This window comes from Palaemon carinicauda, chromosome 3, assembly GCF_036898095.1.
Source record: "Palaemon carinicauda isolate YSFRI2023 chromosome 3, ASM3689809v2, whole genome shotgun sequence".
Taxonomy (NCBI): domain Eukaryota; kingdom Metazoa; phylum Arthropoda; class Malacostraca; order Decapoda; family Palaemonidae; genus Palaemon; species Palaemon carinicauda.
In genome coordinates this window covers 167,170,492-167,189,987 of record NC_090727.1, presented here as the reverse complement: position 1 = coordinate 167,189,987, position 19,496 = coordinate 167,170,492, and the positions used below count along the sequence as shown (strand labels likewise).

General features: G+C 38.4%; 1 long non-coding RNA gene across 3 annotated transcripts in view; it reads left to right on the top strand.

Moving 5' to 3' along the window:
- Positions 1–19,496, top strand: part of LOC137638754 (uncharacterized) — a 69,299-nt gene that overhangs the window by 34,960 nt on the left and 14,843 nt on the right. For all 3 annotated transcript variants that reach the window (XR_011044185.1, XR_011044183.1, XR_011044184.1), the window contains 2 exons: positions 564–4,096; positions 5,019–5,127. This is a non-coding gene — a long non-coding RNA (uncharacterized lncRNA). The remainder of the gene's footprint in view (positions 1–563; positions 4,097–5,018; positions 5,128–19,496) is intronic.

Here is a 19,496-nt window from a genome sequence, read left to right as displayed (position 1 = left end):
ACTGTATTCTCTAGGGCCTGTCACGGCCCTCCCCCTTTGATGTAGGGATTATCTAAATGGAAGACAGCCTGTGAATAGTGTTTTACAAACGCCCTTGTTAGATATACGACACCAACAAGGTGCTCGCGCGAGGGTTGTAACCTGTGCATTCCATGCTTTTAATTTTCTCTGGTATATTTGGAAGATTTATATCAGAAAAAGTACAAAGAAGGACTTTTTCGCCGGGCGTCACAGGTCTCTCCCCAGAAATAGATTTTTCCTTAGTCAAAATCCCTTTATTTTCAGTAGTAGTGTGCAAAGCCAATATAGATGGTTTTCCATATTGCTTTGCTTAATTTGTTATTTATTAGCCACACTGTTTTACCTTGGGAAATCCTTTAATCTTCGATGTTTCTATTTGAATTATATAGATGTTTTAATTTAGATATCACACTACAAAATGTTAGTTCTGTAGGTGAATTAATTAGATAAGCATCACATTAAGTTGTTTAAAAAAGCTTTAGGTTCGTTCATCCCATGTTCAAGTAAGGTTTGGTTTCTATACGGAGTATTTTTCTTTGCAGGTTCATTAATACAGAAGAAAACTCACTTGCATAATTCTTACTACATAAACGAAGAAGGCAACAGACTACTGTACTACGCAAAAAGAATTTTCCAAACTGAAAATTGCTCTAAGATGAGAAAAATATAGAAAAAGAAAGGATTAAAGATTGTAACGGATGAAGAATTAATTGCTGGTGCCATCTTGATGGTCAGGAGCAAGAAAATTACTAACTTTAAATCATTTTACTGTGTCAAATCCATTGGAATAAATAGAAAGATTAAATTATTAAATCTTCACCGCAAACAAAGAAGAAACGGCCAATACCCGAGTGGAAGAAAAATTGAGATTGGTGTTCACAAAACAGACTGGAGGTCAGGCTGGCTACATCATTCTATAATTTTAGCCTGAAATTTGAAAGGCTATTCACGAGAGTGGTGTTGAAGTACAACTTGTTGACCTGTTACTACTGTCAGAGGTCTGGATGTCTCGAGAAGGAATGCAATCTAGTAAATGCAATGGAAGAGCTTTGGGGTAACTATGCAGGTGATCATACAGCAAGTGGCAATTTTGTATGGGGCAGAAAATCTAAGATACATAATATGTGAATTTGCAAACTGGCAAATCTCTGAATATAGTAATATGGATGGTAGCAGCATATACAGGTTATGAATGTAGATTGTCTAGGAGTACAGCTTTGCAGAGCTGAGCTACCTATAAAGAATTGCAAGTGATTTAAGTCCATGGTTCCAAATTCAGATTATTCATGGGATAAATATATGATCTGACAACACAATCAATCAATTAGGACAAGTCTTTGCAAATTTATTGCAAAATGAAGTATTTATGGATATTCAATGCCATCCATCTTGAAAAATGGCTGATGGCATGCAACCCTTGAATTAGAATGAAGTTAGAAAGTTGATGAAGGGGAGGATATTTATATACAGTACTATTTCATTGCTGAAACGGGGATTAATTTCATTTATTCTAGAAGGACTTGGAGACTGATACGTTCCCTGAAACCCTTTCTAGCTTTAACCTTCTGAGAAAAGGGGTAGGAATTTGGCTTTTTGTTCTCAACAGCTGTTCATAATTTGAAATAAAGATACTTGAAGGTGAATTTAAAGATACCAAGAAAAATATGATCGTAAAATGATCTACATGCTTGAGACAAATTGTCATATCGAAGGAGACTTGTATACTGTAGATGGGGGAATTCTTAGAATCCTATTACTAGGCATTATTTTGGTGTTGATTCTATATGATTTTAACTGTTTTTGGTGTGACACAAGTGTAAACTTCACCTATGTAAATGATCTTTTAGATTGCCGTTGTTAGTGCTGGATGATGAAAAGTGTTATTATTATTACTAGCTAAGTTACAGCCTTTCTTGGAAAAGCAGGACGCTATGCTCAAGGGCACCAACAAGGTAAATAACCCAGTGAAGAAAGGAAGTAAGGAATTGATAAATAAACTACAAGAGAAGTAATGAGCAATTAAAATAACATTTAAAGGCCATTAACAACATTAAAATTGATCTGCCATAAATAAACCATAAAAAGACTTGTCAGCCTGTTAAACTTAAAAACATCACTGCATTACTATTGGAATTAACTGCATACCAAGTATTACGAACAGGATGGTACTGTCTGGGAAGATCTGAATGCAAAGGATGGTCAAAATTTTGAGAAGTCTATACCAATGAGCATAATGAACTAACTAAACGACGATTGATATCTAGATCAGGAATAAGAAATTTAATGGACCGTAAGCTCCTGTCCAACAAATTAAGATGAGATTCAGTATCTGAAGACCAGAAAGCAGAACAGTAGTTGAAACAAGGCAGAATAAGTGTTAAAATACTTCTTCGGAATATTGATTACTGAAAATCCTGAAAAACTTTCTCAATGAGACATTTTTTGTGCAATTGAAAAACAGACCAAATGAAAAAGTAAAATTGCCATTTAGAATTTCCTAAAATTTGCCATACAAAGTTAAAATATCAATGCCGAGATCCAGATGTTAAGGAGCCAGTGTTGTTAGGGTTCAATTTCATGCCCAAAATTTGTACTGTGCACTGATTTCAGCTAGGTCATTATTAAGGGATTCAGCTACCCCAGGTCTACATTCAGGACAGAATTTATGCAGTGTGTAGAGCATCATCTGCATATGCAATGATTTTGTATTCTAGGTTAAGTCACATATGTATATAGTATGAAAAGTAATGAGCCAAGGACACTACCGTGAGGAACTCTAGATATCACATTCTTGCTCTCAGTTTAGGGTACATCAACAATTGTGATTTATTAATTAAAAAAGTATAAAAGGATGGTAAGAAAAGACCTACCCATTCCCAATTGTTTTTAGTTTTAAAAAAGGGCCTTATGATTAATATGGTCAAAAGCAGCACTAAAAGGCCAATCGTTTTTTTTTTTTATTATTACTAGACAAGCTACAACCCTAGTTAGAAAAGTACAATGTTATAATCCCAAGGCCTCCAAGACGGAAAAATAGCCCAGTAAGAAAAGTAAATACACAAACTATGAAAATTAATGAAAAAAAAAAATCTAGATCAGTAATGACATTAAAATAGGTGTCATATATTAACTATGGAGACACTTATATCATCCTGTTTAACATAGCCTTATGTTGGAGAAGGCATGACTGTTAGAATTAACTGCATACCTAGTATTGAGTACAGACTGGTACAGTCTGCGAATACTGTATCTGAATGTAAAAGATTGTCGAAACTATGAAAAATCTTGACATAAATAACCACAGTAACCAAACGACGATGTCAGATAATATGGGGTTTTATGGAAGTTGGGTGGTAATCAGCTGGGCTTGAGCTACAACTATATCATTAACTAATCATTAATGCCAATTTAAACCAGGTGAATAAGGGAGCTGTCATATCTACTTCAATGCAGATTTATTACTGCCAAAAATTGACACATGATCACAAAAAGAGCACAAATTATAGTCAATGATTGGAAGAGAATTAATTGTACTAAAGACCACACATCAAAGGACACATTGGAAATAATGTTTGATCTCCCACGCCTTCAGAAATAATGATTTCAATTCGAGAACAGGATGTAAAAGCTTGGCCTGATAACTTAATTGATAAAATACTAGAAGATAAGTGCTATAGTAAAAAATAAATTGAAATTTTTTTTTTTTTTTACCATAGTGGGGTTTAATGTTCTCCCCTACAAATTTGAAAACATCAAGCATTGAAACCTTGGGAATTAAATATTTTAGCTTCCTAAGGTTTATATATATATCATCAGAAATTAAATGATAATAAAAAAGGAAATGTGGGAGAAAATCAAAGAAGGCAGTGTAAGGATTTCTTAAAATACAGTGAAAAAACTGACCATTCAGTAAGTTAACCAAGAAATTACAAAGATGTGAAAAAGACTCGAAAATCTAAATGACACTGGAAAGGAAGAATGTTGCCAGAGGTAATGGTAGATAACACCTGATGGTCGGAAAGAGAGCACCCACCAAAATAAACACGGGTCGAGTCATCAAAATATCTTATTGACGGTAAGTGTTGAAGTTTCCTATCGCAGTTTTGTTTTTTACTAATTTTATAATCATACTCACTGAATTTTCGAGAAATTTTTATGAGGGAATGACGTATTAGGCCTATGCTGTTTCTTTACAAGTTTTGGATGTAGTGGTCAAAAGATATTATTTACTGAAGTGATCATTTCTTTGTAAAGTGTTAAGGTATTCCTACTTGTAACTGTATACATTATTAGTAATTTAAGTAATATGTTGTTCTCCCTCCAAAGGAGCAGGAGTTCCTGTACATACTGAAATGTGTGATAATTCAAATTTTCTGGTACACTTATTTTTTTTTGAATAAGATGCATTTTGTTTTAATGGAGGACACATGTAAAGTGAGCGTTTAGGCCTAGAATCCATTCAAGTAAACTTCTCTCCGAGTGAATTATAAATGATTGAAGATAACATTGCTAATCCAGTCTAAAGATGGTTTACTATTAGTAGGGTACATATAACAACAAATCAGACTTTGGGAAACCTGATATAGAAATACATTAATTTCTTGTAGTCTTGCAAGTATCATTAACCTTTACACTTGCAGGAGAACTAAGTGCATTATCATGACTAAAAAATTTGACAGTCACATCATTATAAGAGAATGGCTTTACCTAAGTACGAAGTATTTTACATGAATAATTGCTATATTATTCTTGGGAACCTTTCATTTGATATGTTGATGATTTATTTCAAAATAAGTGATGCTTCCAGACTGTATTAACTAGGCAATGACATTCTGAATGTTCTTAAAATCTCTTGTTACACACTATTTCTAGTAGTTGGGAAGATTTGCTGTATTTACAATCTTCAGATGTCTATTGAAACATTAAAAGGATTTCATTGCATTTTGAGAGGCCAATTGATAGAAATTCTATTTATCTGATCTGTGTTTTACTTTCAGGTTGGTTGTCTTTAGTCAACAGATCAAGTTAAAGATTTGAGTAGACTTCAATTTTGTACAAATGTGTGGTCCTAATTCTTTTCAATATTTGGATTCAGAACATGCATAGGTATGGCATTAAACTTGGTGTTATACTAATTACTATACTGGTAAATGCAAGACCTTTTAGAGATCCCTTTTAATTGATGACATAAAGTAGCTGTTCTTTGTTACTAATAACAATTCTGTGGTGTAGAAAAGTGTTTTTTTGAATGTTTGAAATTGTTCAAACTGTTAGTCTATTTTGATGTTTATGTAAAACCTTTTGGTGAATTTCATGAAAAAATAAAGGAAAATATGCTTATGAAATTAACTATTGTCTTCCAAGAAATGTGGAAAGTAGTGTTAATGGAAAGTACAGATGTGAAGTACATTTTGCTCAGGAGAGAGGTTTGAGATTAAATGATACAGCGAAGTTTGATGAATCTTGTCGGGAATGTCTGAGCTAATAAAAGGAAGTTTTAAATTATTTGAATCTTGAAAATATTGAGGATATTTGTAGCTTTTAAGTCTATTTCTGTTAAGATAGTTTATATTTTAATGTAAATATGATTTCTGGGTCGACCTGTGACGGCCGGTGAAAGTCCTTCTTTTCTAATATAAATCTTCCAAATATACTAGAGAAAGATAAAAGCATGGAATGCAGAGGTTACAACCCTCGCGCGAGCACCTTGTTGGTGTCGTATACCTAACAAGGGCGTGTGTAAACCACTATTCACAGGCTGTCTACCATTTAGATAATCCCTTCATCAAAGGGGAGGGCCGTGACAGGCCCTAGAGAATACAGTTGGGTTACCCTAACCGACACCCACCACTCGCGCTCACCAGGTCATCCTTCTGTTTTTGGACTTGCGAGCAAGTTGAGTTTGTTTTTGCACAGTGTTTTTCAAAGAGTTTCTCGTTATTTCAACATGACTGACGTTGCTACTTCACCCTTACCAATGTTAAGTACCATAGTTTGTTTTGGCAGCTTTTTGCAGTACCGGTCATTTGTTCTGTTTCCATATGGTGGTTTTTAGTTTTGGAAGCGATTGTCCTGCCGAGGTATCGGCAGCCATTTTGGGTTATGTTCGCTTCGGTAAATTTTCTAGTTGTTATTGCCCATCTGGTACTCTGTCATCTAGGTTATATCACTTACGTTTTATGACCATTTGTGTTATCATTAATTATTATTAGTTTTTTACTATGGTATTTATTTGCTTGCAAGTCCAATTTGGGCCTACGAAGAATAGCGCTTTAAAGAATAGCGATTTAAGAATAGCGATTTAGTCTGTTAGTTTGTACTCTCCTCAGGAAGGCTCAATTTAGACTATATCCTTGTTTATTTGTTACGTTGTCGTTATTCTTCGTTCTTGGTTACAATTACTAAGAAAAAAGCAATCAATTTTATTATTTTTCTTATATTATTGTGTGATGTTAGTTTTTTATTATGTAACCTTGAGAGCGAGAGCATAGAGTGCTCGTTTCCTGTTCTACAGATATGAGTTATCCCTTCTCTCGTTTTCTTTATTAGCTCGAGTAAGAGAAGTGAATTTCCCGTTCTCCGTTTTTATACGATCACGAGTTATTCAGGCCTCCTCTTATTATCAGAGTTGATGATAGTACGTTTAATGTTATACACGTTTTATTGATGTGGTTACTGTTAATATAGCTAACACTATTAATAGGTACGTTAGTGTATGAGTCATTAATTGGGGTCGTTTTATGCCGACACCCTTAGCTCCGCCTTGAGTTATACTCCGCTATAATGGATACTCATTGGGTGAGAACTAGTCAGATATTTGGAGTGCAACGGTGAAATCCGGCACTCAGACTCCGGCTGAGGCCTTTTGCACACGAACCTTTGTCATGTTTGATCACAATTAAACCGTTACGGCCCCTTTTTTCATCTTATCTCCGGCTTCACTGGAGATAACACAGACATTCATTGAGGTTAATGTTATCGTACCGGTGACGGTCACGATATCACGATGACAGGCCTTTGCCACCGGATCTCCGGTGCAAACAGAGATCAAGCTGAACCCCTTTTTCATGAATAATCACAATATCGTACAGGATGTTCACGTTTTCACTGTGACGGACCTTTTCTTACCGGACTCCGGTGGGAACAGAGATCACTCAGACCACGGGTGGCCAATCTTTGGTTTTAGCTATAAAGGAAAGGATTTAACATGAATACAAAGTAAACTGTACTTACTTTAATGACATTTTGAATTTGTGTTGGTAATATTCATTAGCTATTCTTGGAAGTCCTAATGAAATTATATGAACATAATTACCAATATTAAAGAAAAGTCATTCAATTAACTATCTTGGGGTATAGTGCGTCACTTGTAATCATGAAATGCGCCACTGTTGGCGCATGCGCCACTGTTGGCGCATGCGCCATAGGTTGGCCACCCCTGACTTGGACGTTCAGAACCGGAGTTAACTTTATTTTACCGATGAGGTTATAGTTACATGTTATGTGGTTACTGGATATTAGTAGAAGGGGCTAGCGTTCGGTTCCAAGTACTGAGTGGAAATTTATTGCTATTTGAACACGATTTTGTATGGATATTTATCCATATTTATACATGGTTAGAATTTAATATATGCATAAATACAGGCATAATTAATTTATTTCTATTTTGAACACGATGTTGTATGGATATTTATCCACATTTATGCATAGTTAGAATTAAATATATGCATAAATATAGGCATAATTAATTTATTTCTATTTTGAACACGAAATACATAGATAGAATTAAATATATGTATAAATATAGACATTTTATTAGCTTTACGGCTGATCCCAGCCTGTGAATAGGATCACTAACCAAGTTTCAAGGAACATCCAGACTTATGTCCCCTTTCTTTTACAGAAGGTCCGCCTACATGGTGTGGTTCCCGGAGTCATGCACGTTCTGCTACGAGCTGTCCTCGCTACTCCGGACCCATGATTTAAGTTGGTTCTAATATGTTTCCTTTTGGTATCCCTTGGCGATGATTTAATTTGATCCGGATTAATGTATGCATTGCTTATTGAGGAGAACGGTCTTCTCCTTCATCACTAATCCCCTCACTTCTTTCAGGATGATGATGATTCTCTCCGGCCTGCAAGAGAGGCTCTCCGCCCTTAGGTATCAAGGTTTGGAAGGAATGCTCCATCTAGAGGTCCCTTTCTCCTCGGAGTGTCCTCTCTAAGGTTGGACGTCGACCCCATGGACGGCCAGGTAGGTGGGGATGAGTTTTGAGCCTTCAGCTTTGCAATTACCTGCGACACCGACCTAGGACCCTCAAAGGATCCTGATGTTCATGTTACCTTGCATAAAACAACACATTCTAGGGAAAGCCAAGGGGCTATGACGGAGCTCAAAGATATGGTGGTGAGTCGGATCCGTTCAGGAACTCGGATGACTCCCCCTACAGCCCCAGGCGTATCGGAGTAACCTCCTTCGATAAAAACAACGCATAGAGATTTGCCTTACATGTTCCATATATAGATGGTACCATAACTCTGGATGGCATAGACGTCCTCCCTCTGGGGGACCTAGATTTTACTCTCAGGTACTAGAATTCCCATTCAACGGATTCGTTCGATTGAAAGAGCATGCCTTGGTTAGGTTAGACAAGGTACCGAAGGTAACTGTATTATTTCCTAAAGGGCAGGCCCGATCTGGCTGGACCAGGATGTTGTCGGTCTGGGGTGTACGATAATTCCAAGCTCACCCCACACAATGGGGAATACGCCATATCTACAGCCGCTCTCATCGTTGCCTTGTCTATTATGGATAAATGGACAGGTCTTACTATTCAAACTGACAAAGAAGGTTCGGCCATACCGGCTCTTAAAGAGCCGGACCCCACCTCGGGGAGACCCTAGCCTCAATTTATCCCACTGAGGCTTTGTTTTGGATATTCAGGAAGAACCAATCTCTGCCCTTCCAATTCGACCTACACGTTTGGTGGTCTGATCGGGTTAGTTGTGGGAAATACGTTCTGTCGGAGACTTCTATCAGACAGGAATCGATAGTCGGTTACCCACTCGTCATCACAGTCTTCCTCTGATTCGACGTCTATGCATCCGAATCCCCCTCATCAGGTGGTCTACCTCACTAATTCCCCAGGTACACAGCCCAACCCCGTTGGGATGTCCTCGCCTGCATACAGCCCTAGATCCGAACCCTCAGGCTCCTTTCGTGGACACCAGAGAGGAAGCCACAGGAGTAGAAGACAGTCCCGCCATCGAGGCGGACCTAGGAAAAAGGGGGCTCGGAGAAGGAAAGGACCTAGATTCACTCCCTCACGACGAGGTGGTCCCGGTAAGGAGGAGACTTTACCATTTTCGAGACCATTGGACCTTCGGTCTGTGGGCTCATAGCATAATCTCTAAAGGTTTGAGGTGAAAATGGCCACAAGGTCCTACTCCTTCACCAATGACCTTCTCCCAGAAATCAACTCCCATCCTGAAAGAGTACACCACAGAGTTACTCAAGAAGAAAGCAATCAAACGGGATCGATCACTGAAGTTCCAAGGCCGCCTGTTCACAATTCCGAAGAAAGGCTTGTCGGCATTGAGAGTGGACCTGGACTTGTCAAGCTAAACTCTTACATTCTCTGCGACAAGTTTCGGATGTTGACTATCTCTCGGGTACGGACCTTACTTCCCCGTGGGGCCGTCACCACCTCTGTCGATCTTACCGACGACTATTAGCTTGCGCCTATAGCTCGAAACTTCTCTTCTTATCTGGGTTTCCGCCTAGGCAGGAAAGCATTTGCGTTCAAGACATGCCCTTCGGCCTCATCATTGATCCCAGGATATTCACGAAACTGGGAGAGACAATGTTAGGACAACTCAGGAACCAAGAGATACAGATCATTGCTTATCTGGCCGGTTGGCTCATTAGGGCCCGGCCGGCCATACAAGGCAACAGAGCTATGAAGGAATTACTTCGATTTCTCTACAACCTGTGATTTCGGGTCAATCTCCAAAAGTCTCGCCTGCAACCATCAGGCCACTTAGAATGGTTAGCCATTCAGTGGGACCTTTCGAAGCACACGTTGTCTCTCCCTTCCAAAAGGGTAAGAGGAATAGTTTCCAAGATCAAGAATTTTCTCAAACACAAAGAGGTGTCCAGAAGGGCCTTAGAAAGTATCCTCGGCCTTTTCCAATTCACTTCAGTAACAGATCTCTTATTAAAAGCCAAACTCAAAGACATCAATCGAGTTTGGAGGAAGAGAGCTACAGTACCTATAAGAGACAAGGTCTCGAAGATCCCCTCTGTCTTGAAAATGAGACTACGCCCATGGTCCGAACCGAAGAACCTCTCCAAATCGGTTCCTCTACAATTCCCACCCCCACAAATGACATTCCATACAGCCGCGTCTCTAAGTGGATGGGGGGATTACTCCGAACATCAGATGCTTCAGGGCTCTTGGTCACCCGCCATGAAACAGTCCCATATCAATGTTCTCGAAGCCATGGCAGTGTTCTTGACCCTGAAGAGGTCGACTCCTCCGAGGTCGACCCACATCAGAGTAGTGTCAGACAGCACAGACGCAGTACACTACGCCAACAGGGGAGGATCCAAGTCACCCAACCTGAATCAGATCCTGGTCACTATCTTCGCCTGGGCAACAGAAAAGAATTGGTTCCTGTCAGCAACTCGCCTAGCGGGAGGCCAGAATGTGAGAGCGGACTCACTATCCAGGACGAATCCACTGGAGTCAGAATGGTCTCTAGACATAATTTCATTCCGGTGATACTCAGGCTGGTTCCGGGCCTCCAGGTAGATCTATTCGCAACTCAGATGAATCACAAACTTCCCTGTTGTGACCCCAACCCTGGACCCTCGGGCTTATGCCATGGACGCATTACCCCGGGATTGGAACCATTAGAAGATGATTTCCCTATTTCCCGTAGTGAATCTTCTAAAGAAACTTTTACACAAACTACGCTTCTTCCAGGGCGCAGTGCCTTTAGTACCACCTCACTGGCCAAGAACAGTTGGTTTCCTCTCCTCCTCGAGTTGAAACTCCGTCCCATCCGGATCCCGTTCCTCAAACTGACCCAAGTAATCCAAACTCACTTTGTCAGATTACTCAAGGATAGCCAAAACTCTAACTTTGTGGACTACAGGAAGTTGGCAGATCGTAGAGACGTGAACATTGAACCGGAAAATGATCTCTTCATCGAATCGGACAAAAGGGACTCGACAATTCGCCAATATGATTCTGCCGTTAACAACTGGCAGATTCCCTAAGAGTTCACACCATACTCGTATGTCCCCGAATTTAGCCATCTTCTTTAGGTTCCTATTTGACAAAGGCCTAACAGTTAGCACTTTAACCACCATCAAATCAGTTTTGAAGAAGCTCTTCCTTGTTGGGTTCAACATTAACCTTGCTGATTCCTATTTCTCATCAATTCCAAAAAGATGTGCTAGGCTTCGACCTTCGGTTCGGCCACAAAAGGACACTTGATCGCTGAACGGTGTTCTCAAACTTGCGACGGATACGGACAATAAATCCTGCTCTTATATCACTCTTCTTAGGAAGACTTTATTTCTAACGGCTATGGCCTCAGGTGATGGAACATCAGAACTAGCAGCTCTCTCACGAAACCCGGAAAACATAATTTCCTCCCTTCAGCCGAAGTACTCCCTTTTCCAGACAAAGCTTTCCGAGCTAAAAAATGAGGATCCGCAAAATAGGTGTTCCCCTCGGAAGATAATTCTTCTTCCCCAGGATCTTTTCTCAGTGTACAGTCACTACTCTCAAGGCCTTTTTAGCTAGAACTGCCACCCGCCGTCTGGCCCCCTTGGTTATCAGGGAACAAGGAGGTACTATTTCCATTCACAGTATCAGGCAACAAATCCTCTACTTCATTAAACATACTAATCCAGAATCATTTCCCCAGGCTCATGATATACGGACAGTAGATACCTCCAACAATGACTTCCAGAACAGGGACTTTGATGATTTTAAAAATATACGGGTTGGAAATCCACTATGGTTGTCAAACGCCACTATCTAAAGATCTTACAGGCCCTTTAATACCCGACGATGGCAACGGGGAGTCTTATCCCTCCTCATTAATCTCTTCTTCTTCCTTTCTTCCATCTCTTCTCTTCTCCCTCCTACCTGCCACTCACACCACGTCTCCACTCTCCTGGGTAGTTCGTTAGCCCTATGATATTTGCCATGTTTAATTCCTATGGTTTAACTTATTGTAGTTACCGTTCCTTTAATGTTTAGATATGCTTAGACATGTAAGGTTTGATGCCTTTTGCGATTCGACACAGTTTCCTTGTCGTCATAATTATTTAGCCTTACGTTCCCTATGTCATTTGGCTAGTTGGTAATTGGACGGTTACTTACATTATTATATCATATTATTGTCGTACATGGTGATTATATTCTCCTCATTATGTTATTACATTGTTGGGCTTGGAAGGCATTCTCTGGTACATTTTCACCGGCCGTCACAGGTCAACCCAGAAAAGGGATTTTGACGAAGGAAAAATCTATTTCTGGGGAGAGACCTGTGACACCTGGTGAAACCCTTCTCGGTTATTTTTGTACGGACCCACCCTTTCCTTGCCAAGCCATATGTTCTTGCAGAAGGATGACCTGGTGAGTGTGAGTGGTGGGTGTCGGTAGGGTAACCCAACTGCATTCTCTAGGGCCTGTCACGGCCCTCCCCTTTGATGAAGGGATTATCTAAATGGTAGACAGCCTGTGAATAGTGGTTTACACTCGCCCTTGTTAGATATACGACACCAACAAGGTGCTCGCGCGAGGGTTGTAACCTCTGCATTCCATGCTTTTATCTTTCTCTAGTATATTTGGAAGATTTATATTAGAAAAGAAGGACTTTCACCGGACGTCACAGGTCTCTCCCCAGAAATAGATTTTTCCTTCGTCAAAATCCCTTTATTCTTGATATGAGTACACAAAGTCTTGGTATTTTCGGGTGTTGTCATTTCGGTGGATAAAAGGATCCATTTTAGTACCACAATATTCTTTACAAAGTTTCAGATTTGTAGGAAAAAAATAATCACATCAATCTATAAGAAATTTGTTCTTACTTGAATACAAACCATTGAACTTTAAGTAAGGGTTATGTCTTCAGTATGAAGCTGGATGACTCTACTTCACCTAGTGTCTCAGGGGATAGGGTTTCCTCTCCCCTGTAAATGTCTTTTTCCTCTCCGTGACAGTGTTCTTTGGTTCCTGCTATTATTATTATTTATTTATTTATTTTTGTTATTTATTTAATATTTATCCTTTATTATTTTTTAATTTTATTTTTTTATTTTTAATTTTTAATTTTAATTTTTTGTTTTTCATTTATTATTTTTTATTTATTTGTTTATTAATATTAATATTTATCACCACCACCAACTAAGCTACAACTGTGGTTGGAAAAGCAGGATGCTCTAAGCCCAAGAGCTCCAACAGGGAAAAATAGCCCAGTGAGGAAAGGAAATAAAGTAAACTATGAGAATTATTGAACGATTAGAGTAAAATATTTTAATAACGGCATGAAAACAGATCTTTCATATATAGATGATAAGTCATTTCAGCCTGTTCAACTAGAATATTTGCTGCCATTTTGAACTTTTGAAGTTTTACCAATTCAGTTACCTATACCTGATTATGAAGACTATTCCACAACTTGGTCACAGATGAAATAAAACTTCTAGAATACTGTGTAGTATTAAGCCTTAGTATGGAGAAGGCAAGACTATGAAGAATTAACTACATGCCTAGCATTACGAACAGAACAGGATGTTACTGTCCAGGAAGATCTAACTAAAGGATGATCAGAATTATGAAAAATCTTGTGCTACATGCAAAGCAAACTAATTGATTGATGGTCAAGAAATCAATATTTAGATCAGACATAGGAAATTTAATAGACCATAGGTTCCTCTCCAAGAAATTAAGCAGCTGAAGACCAGACATTAGAACAATACGTAAAACAAGGTAGAATGAAAGAATTAAAACACCTTCAGAATAGATTGATCACTAAAACCCACTTTCTCAATAAGCCATTTTTTTTTTGCAATTGAGGAAGAGTGAAATCTGATGTTTCTCAAAAGTAAATTTTTTGTTGAGAATCACACCTAAAGTTTAATTTAGACAGTATTAAAGAAACATTAACAATATCCTTGACCTGCTTATGATCATATTTTGAGTTTGTCATACTTTCGAGTTTTGTTAGGATTTAACTTCGTGCCCCATAGTTTGCAACGTGCACTAATTTTAGCCAGATTTCTTTTAAGGGATTCAGCAACCACAGATCTACATTTAGGAGATGGTATTGATGGAAAGAGAGCACTATCTGCATAAGGAACAAGCTTGTTCTCTAGGGCAAACCACATGGCATATGTATATACTGTAGTATGAAAAGTAATAGGCCAAGAACAGTACCCTGAGGAACACCAGATATCACATTCTTATGCTTGCTATGGTGCCCATCAAAAACAACTGAAATTTATAACTTGAAAATTCAGTAATGATGCTAAGAAAAGACCCACCCTCTCCCAACTGTTTTGATTTTGAAAAATAGCTCCTCATGATTAACACAAAGGTAGTACTTTACTGTACTAAAATCAAGGGCACTCATGTGAACTTCTAACCCCAATCAAGGGCTTTCTGTACCGCATTAGAGATTGTAAGAAGGGCATCACATGCTCCTAGCCCTTTACAAAAGCCAAGTTGCAAACTAAGAAACAGTTGATAACCTTCAGCAAATCTATTTGGACATTACAAAAACTTTAGATATGGTAGTTATGGAAACTGGACGGTAATCAGCTGGACTTGAGCTACCATGACACATTTACGTATTAAAGAAGTAACATTACCAATGCTCCAACAAGTACTAAAAGAATTTCCTCTTGCTAATTTGTTGGAAATAACAGATAACTTTGGAACCAAGAAATCTGCAGTTATTACAAAAAAATCAAAGGAAAATACCATTTGGTTCTACACCTCCATGAGTATCAAAAATCCATCAAGAGATCTTTAATTTTACTAAATCAAAAAGCTAAACTAGTTAGTTTTGCTTCGGGAAAACAGGAATGAGGGAGATAATGTTTCTCATTACTCTGCTTACTGCCAAATACTCAAGCCAAAAGGGTTTCCTTTTCCTTTGGACAGTGAATGATAGTCATCTGGTTTAGATAAAAAAGGAGGAACTACTGCATCGACACCAAAGAGTGCAAATTGAAGGTAGCCCACCACTTATGTTCCTAGGTTATACCAGAAAGGGTTTTTATGGTTAATTTGTATTCCTTTTTAGTTGATGCATAAAGTCTGAGAAAAAGCTCTTAAGCTGAGTATAATTATTCCAAGTCAAATCTGATCTGTTACTCCTGCTTCTCCAAATAAGCAACTTTTCTCTGATACATCAAAATAGGGTAAGAGCCCATGTTTAAACAACAGCGTCACCTCAACAGTGTGGTCAGATGAAGAAGCAACTATTTCACAATGTTGTGGAACTGGTAGCCTAATAGTGCTGAAAGCCTTCTGAGAACATTGAGACATTTGATGGATTGTTGCAACACCACCACCATATTGGCTTAAGGCTAGCTGTACAAGCTAATGAAGCAGGTGTATTTTGGGAGGACATAACATGACAGCGTGTTGTCAGCCAGTCCCATTCCAAGCATGTATATTGGGCATGCAGCCACTTAGTTGCCTGGAACAACATTAAGTCAGAATGGTCCCTACATCCAGGCATAATGGAGTGGCTTCGGTTTGAAGGGTTCTCAAGGTATTGACCTTTTCACCTTCCTGCTAGACAAGAAGTGGGCCAGAAGCCCCCCCTCTCAATCCAAGACTAAGGTGTGTTTGAAGTTGCCTTCCAAGTTTCAACACCCATGGGATTTATTGACAGTTTCACCAGTCTTCGTTCAAGACTGGTTTATCGATAGTCTAGACTGTCTTAGATTCGCGTGGCTTTCAGATGGTTTGTCGTCTTATGCTAAATTGTTTCCCTTTCTGCCTATTTCACATCCTGAAGAAACTCCCTTGGCCCTCCCTCCCCTAGGAAAGTAGGCCATTCTCTATGATGGATATCAAAGAGGGGATTTTTCTGGAGTCCGATCATTTCTAAACCAGATCTCGGAGTTCCTCTGCCTCTTGGGTGGGAAAAGCTCCTCTCAGTAGTGGACGTAAAGACTACTGCCCAGTCGTGAGCATGGTCTCATGATGGAAGGTGATAGACTTCTCGTTCTAATAAGACTTGCTTCTAAAATTCTTTGCTGTTCTTGGTACCTCATCCAAGCAATTGATAAGGCCTCGTAAAGTTTCTAACTGGCAAGACTGCTGCATTTATTTTGTTAGAGCATAGGCGATTAACATGGTGTCTGCCTTTGTCTCGCTCTAGGTGTAGAAGCTACTTTGTCTAGTGCCAGTGCACGTAGCCAAACTCGGACGCTGCCTGTGCATGACCCAGATTTGAGCCCTGTCTCATCCCATCTCTTATGTTTGAAGTTTTGCATGTAGAAGAGGGTTTTGTCATTCGTGTGCTCTGCGAGGATATCCGAGGAAAATCCAACCCCTCTTACCCGAGTGCTGGCAACTTGTCCATAGCGTGGGGAGAACCAAGAAAGAAGTGTCTAAAATACAATCTCTTGGACTTTGGGAGTTGATCCATAATGCATATGCCTCAACTGCTGAGTAAGTCTAGGTTCCAGCCAGGACCAGAACTCGCAGTCAGGTACTACCCTTATCTTAGAGGAATCTTGCAGTTGGTTGAAAGTTGGGTTGTGCGTGCACCAGACCGTCTTCAGAAGCACTCAAGCTTTTTCATGTCTTAGTGCTTTATCTTGTGGTGGTTGCTCAATTAATGTTATTATTATTATTATTATTTATTATTATTATTATTATTTATTATTATTATTAATTATTATTGTTAATTATTATTATTAATTATTATTATTAATAATTATTATTTATTATTATTATTACTACTACTAGCTAAGCTACAACCCTAGTAGGAAAAGCCTGAGTCTATAAGCCCAAGGGCTCCAACATGAAAAAGCCCAGTGAGGGTAAGGAAATAAGGAAATCAAACTACAAGAGAAGTAATGGCAATCAAAATGAAATATTTAAAGATCATTAACTTTAGATTAGATCTATCATACATGAGCAATAAAAACTTCATTTAAACAAGAGGAAGAGAAACAAGATAGAATAGCATGCCCGAGTGTACCCTCAAGCAAGAGAACTCAAACACAAGACAGTGGAAGACCATAGTAAAGATGCTATGGCACTAGCCAAGACTACAGAACAATGTTTTGATTTTGGATTGTCCTTCTAGAACAGATCCTTACTATAGCTAAAGTCTCTTCTACCCTTACCAAGAGGAAAGTAGCCACTGAAGAATTACAGTACATTGCAGTAGTTAACCCGTTGAATAAAGAATTATTGTTGGGTAATCTGTGTTGTCAGGTGTATGAGGACAGAGGAGAATGTGGAAAGAATAGGCCAGACTATTAGGAGTATGTGTAGGCAAAGAAAAATTGAGCCGTAACCAGAGAGAGAGATCCAATGTAGTACTGTTTGGCCAGTCAAAGGATCCAATAACATTAATGGTAGTATCTCAACAGGTGGCTAGTGCCCTGGCCAACCTTGCTAGCTATCCCAGATAGCATACGGGACGGTAAGCATTTTGTCTATGGTAACATAAAGATGTAAGTCTGGAATGGAGGCAGTATGATTGGCCATTTTTTTACTTTCTTTCTGCCTCTATCTTGGGGACTAAAAACAAACTTCCCAACCCCTACAAGAAAATTGAAACAGGGCTAAACTCATATCTGAAAGGCTGAAAAGTGTAATGATCCCAAATTTGAAACTAAAGTTAGTAACTGAATAGCATAGAATACTGCATCAAAAAAAAGTTTCGTGGCCTAATAAATTTCCGTACTCCCCACCGTCAGTCCTTGACTTGTGTGTTGGATATACAATATCAAAGATGAAATTCCTGAAACATACTCTCATGACAGTTATTGGATCAAAGATATTCCTCTTTCCTCAAAAAGCTTTGTTTCTCAATTCATACTCCCTTGTCAGTTTGCCCTACAATCATCGTCCTCTTCAGGTGATGACCCCAATGTGGAATCAAAGGAAACTGTACTCTTAATAGTTAAGATGAAGGTGCACAGCAAGCTTCCTCACTTTTAGATCTGGAACCAGGACTGATAGTCCACTCATCTCTTTAATTGATTTTGAAAAAATATTTGATTAAAGATTTATTTTCAAAACTAGAAATTTTTTTTACTAGTGAAAGAAAATGTCACATTTTATCACTTCCCATTTAAAATGTCTGATTACTGGTTGTACAGTGATAGTATTGCAGATTTTGGATCTGATAAAACAGCCCTTTTGTCTCCTGAAATGTATGTACAGCTAATATTTAGAATAACCAAGAAATATTTTCCTTAAATTTCAATAAAGTTGGTAAGCTTTTAAAATGTTCATAACTAGGTCTTTGTTTAGTTTACTTTGACCTTGGCTTTTTAGTCTTGATCTTATCTTTGAAACAGAGTTTTGGTTCCAGATTAATCATTCCTAAACAAAACAGGCATAGAATACAATATGCCAGGCTCAATCAAGGATAAGGATAGAAGAGTTTACAAATAATTAAGATGATAATGTTATGGCCATTTCTCCTAGGAATCAGACCAAGTATAAAAGTTTTCTTTTCTTGAAATTTGTCATTGTTTGATTTGTCTCATTGCTGTTATCAGAAATAATTCTCACAATTTAGTATACTGTAATGAGATCTGCATAAGCTTGTGCCAGAAAGTTGCTCTGTAAATTGAGGTATTTATGTATGTTATGTGGGAAATGTTTGGTCAAAGATTAAGGAATTAATTAGAAATCTTTATTTAACATTGAAGAAACCTATTTCGGACCGAGTTGTCCATCCTTAAGTTACTTTTTCGTTAAACATCAGCTTATATTTGAAGCTACTTTGGTACACAAACTACAGTACTCTTGTTAGGGAATATTGGAGTATGATTAACTAGAAATCAGAAATCAAGAAAGATGAGTGGAGCTAAAAGTAAGTTGAGAAGAAAATCGCCACCACTCGTTCTTTATTTCTATCTTTTACTGAACACACAATAGATTTGTGTTATGATTATGTATTTGATATAGTCTTGAATTTTTGAAATATTCACAGCTGACTAATGTACTGTATTTGTTCAGTGTCTACTTTCTTCTTGGTATGGGTAGAAGAGCTGCTTACATTAGCTAAAGTGTCTCTTCTACCCATACCAAGAGGAAAGTAGACACTGAACAATGACAGTACAGTAGTTAGCCCCTTGAGCAAAGTAAAGATTTTTTTGGTAATATCAGTGTTGTCTGGTATGAGGACAGAGGAGAATATGTAAAGAATAGGCCAGGCTATTCGATGTATGTGTAGGCAAAGGGAAA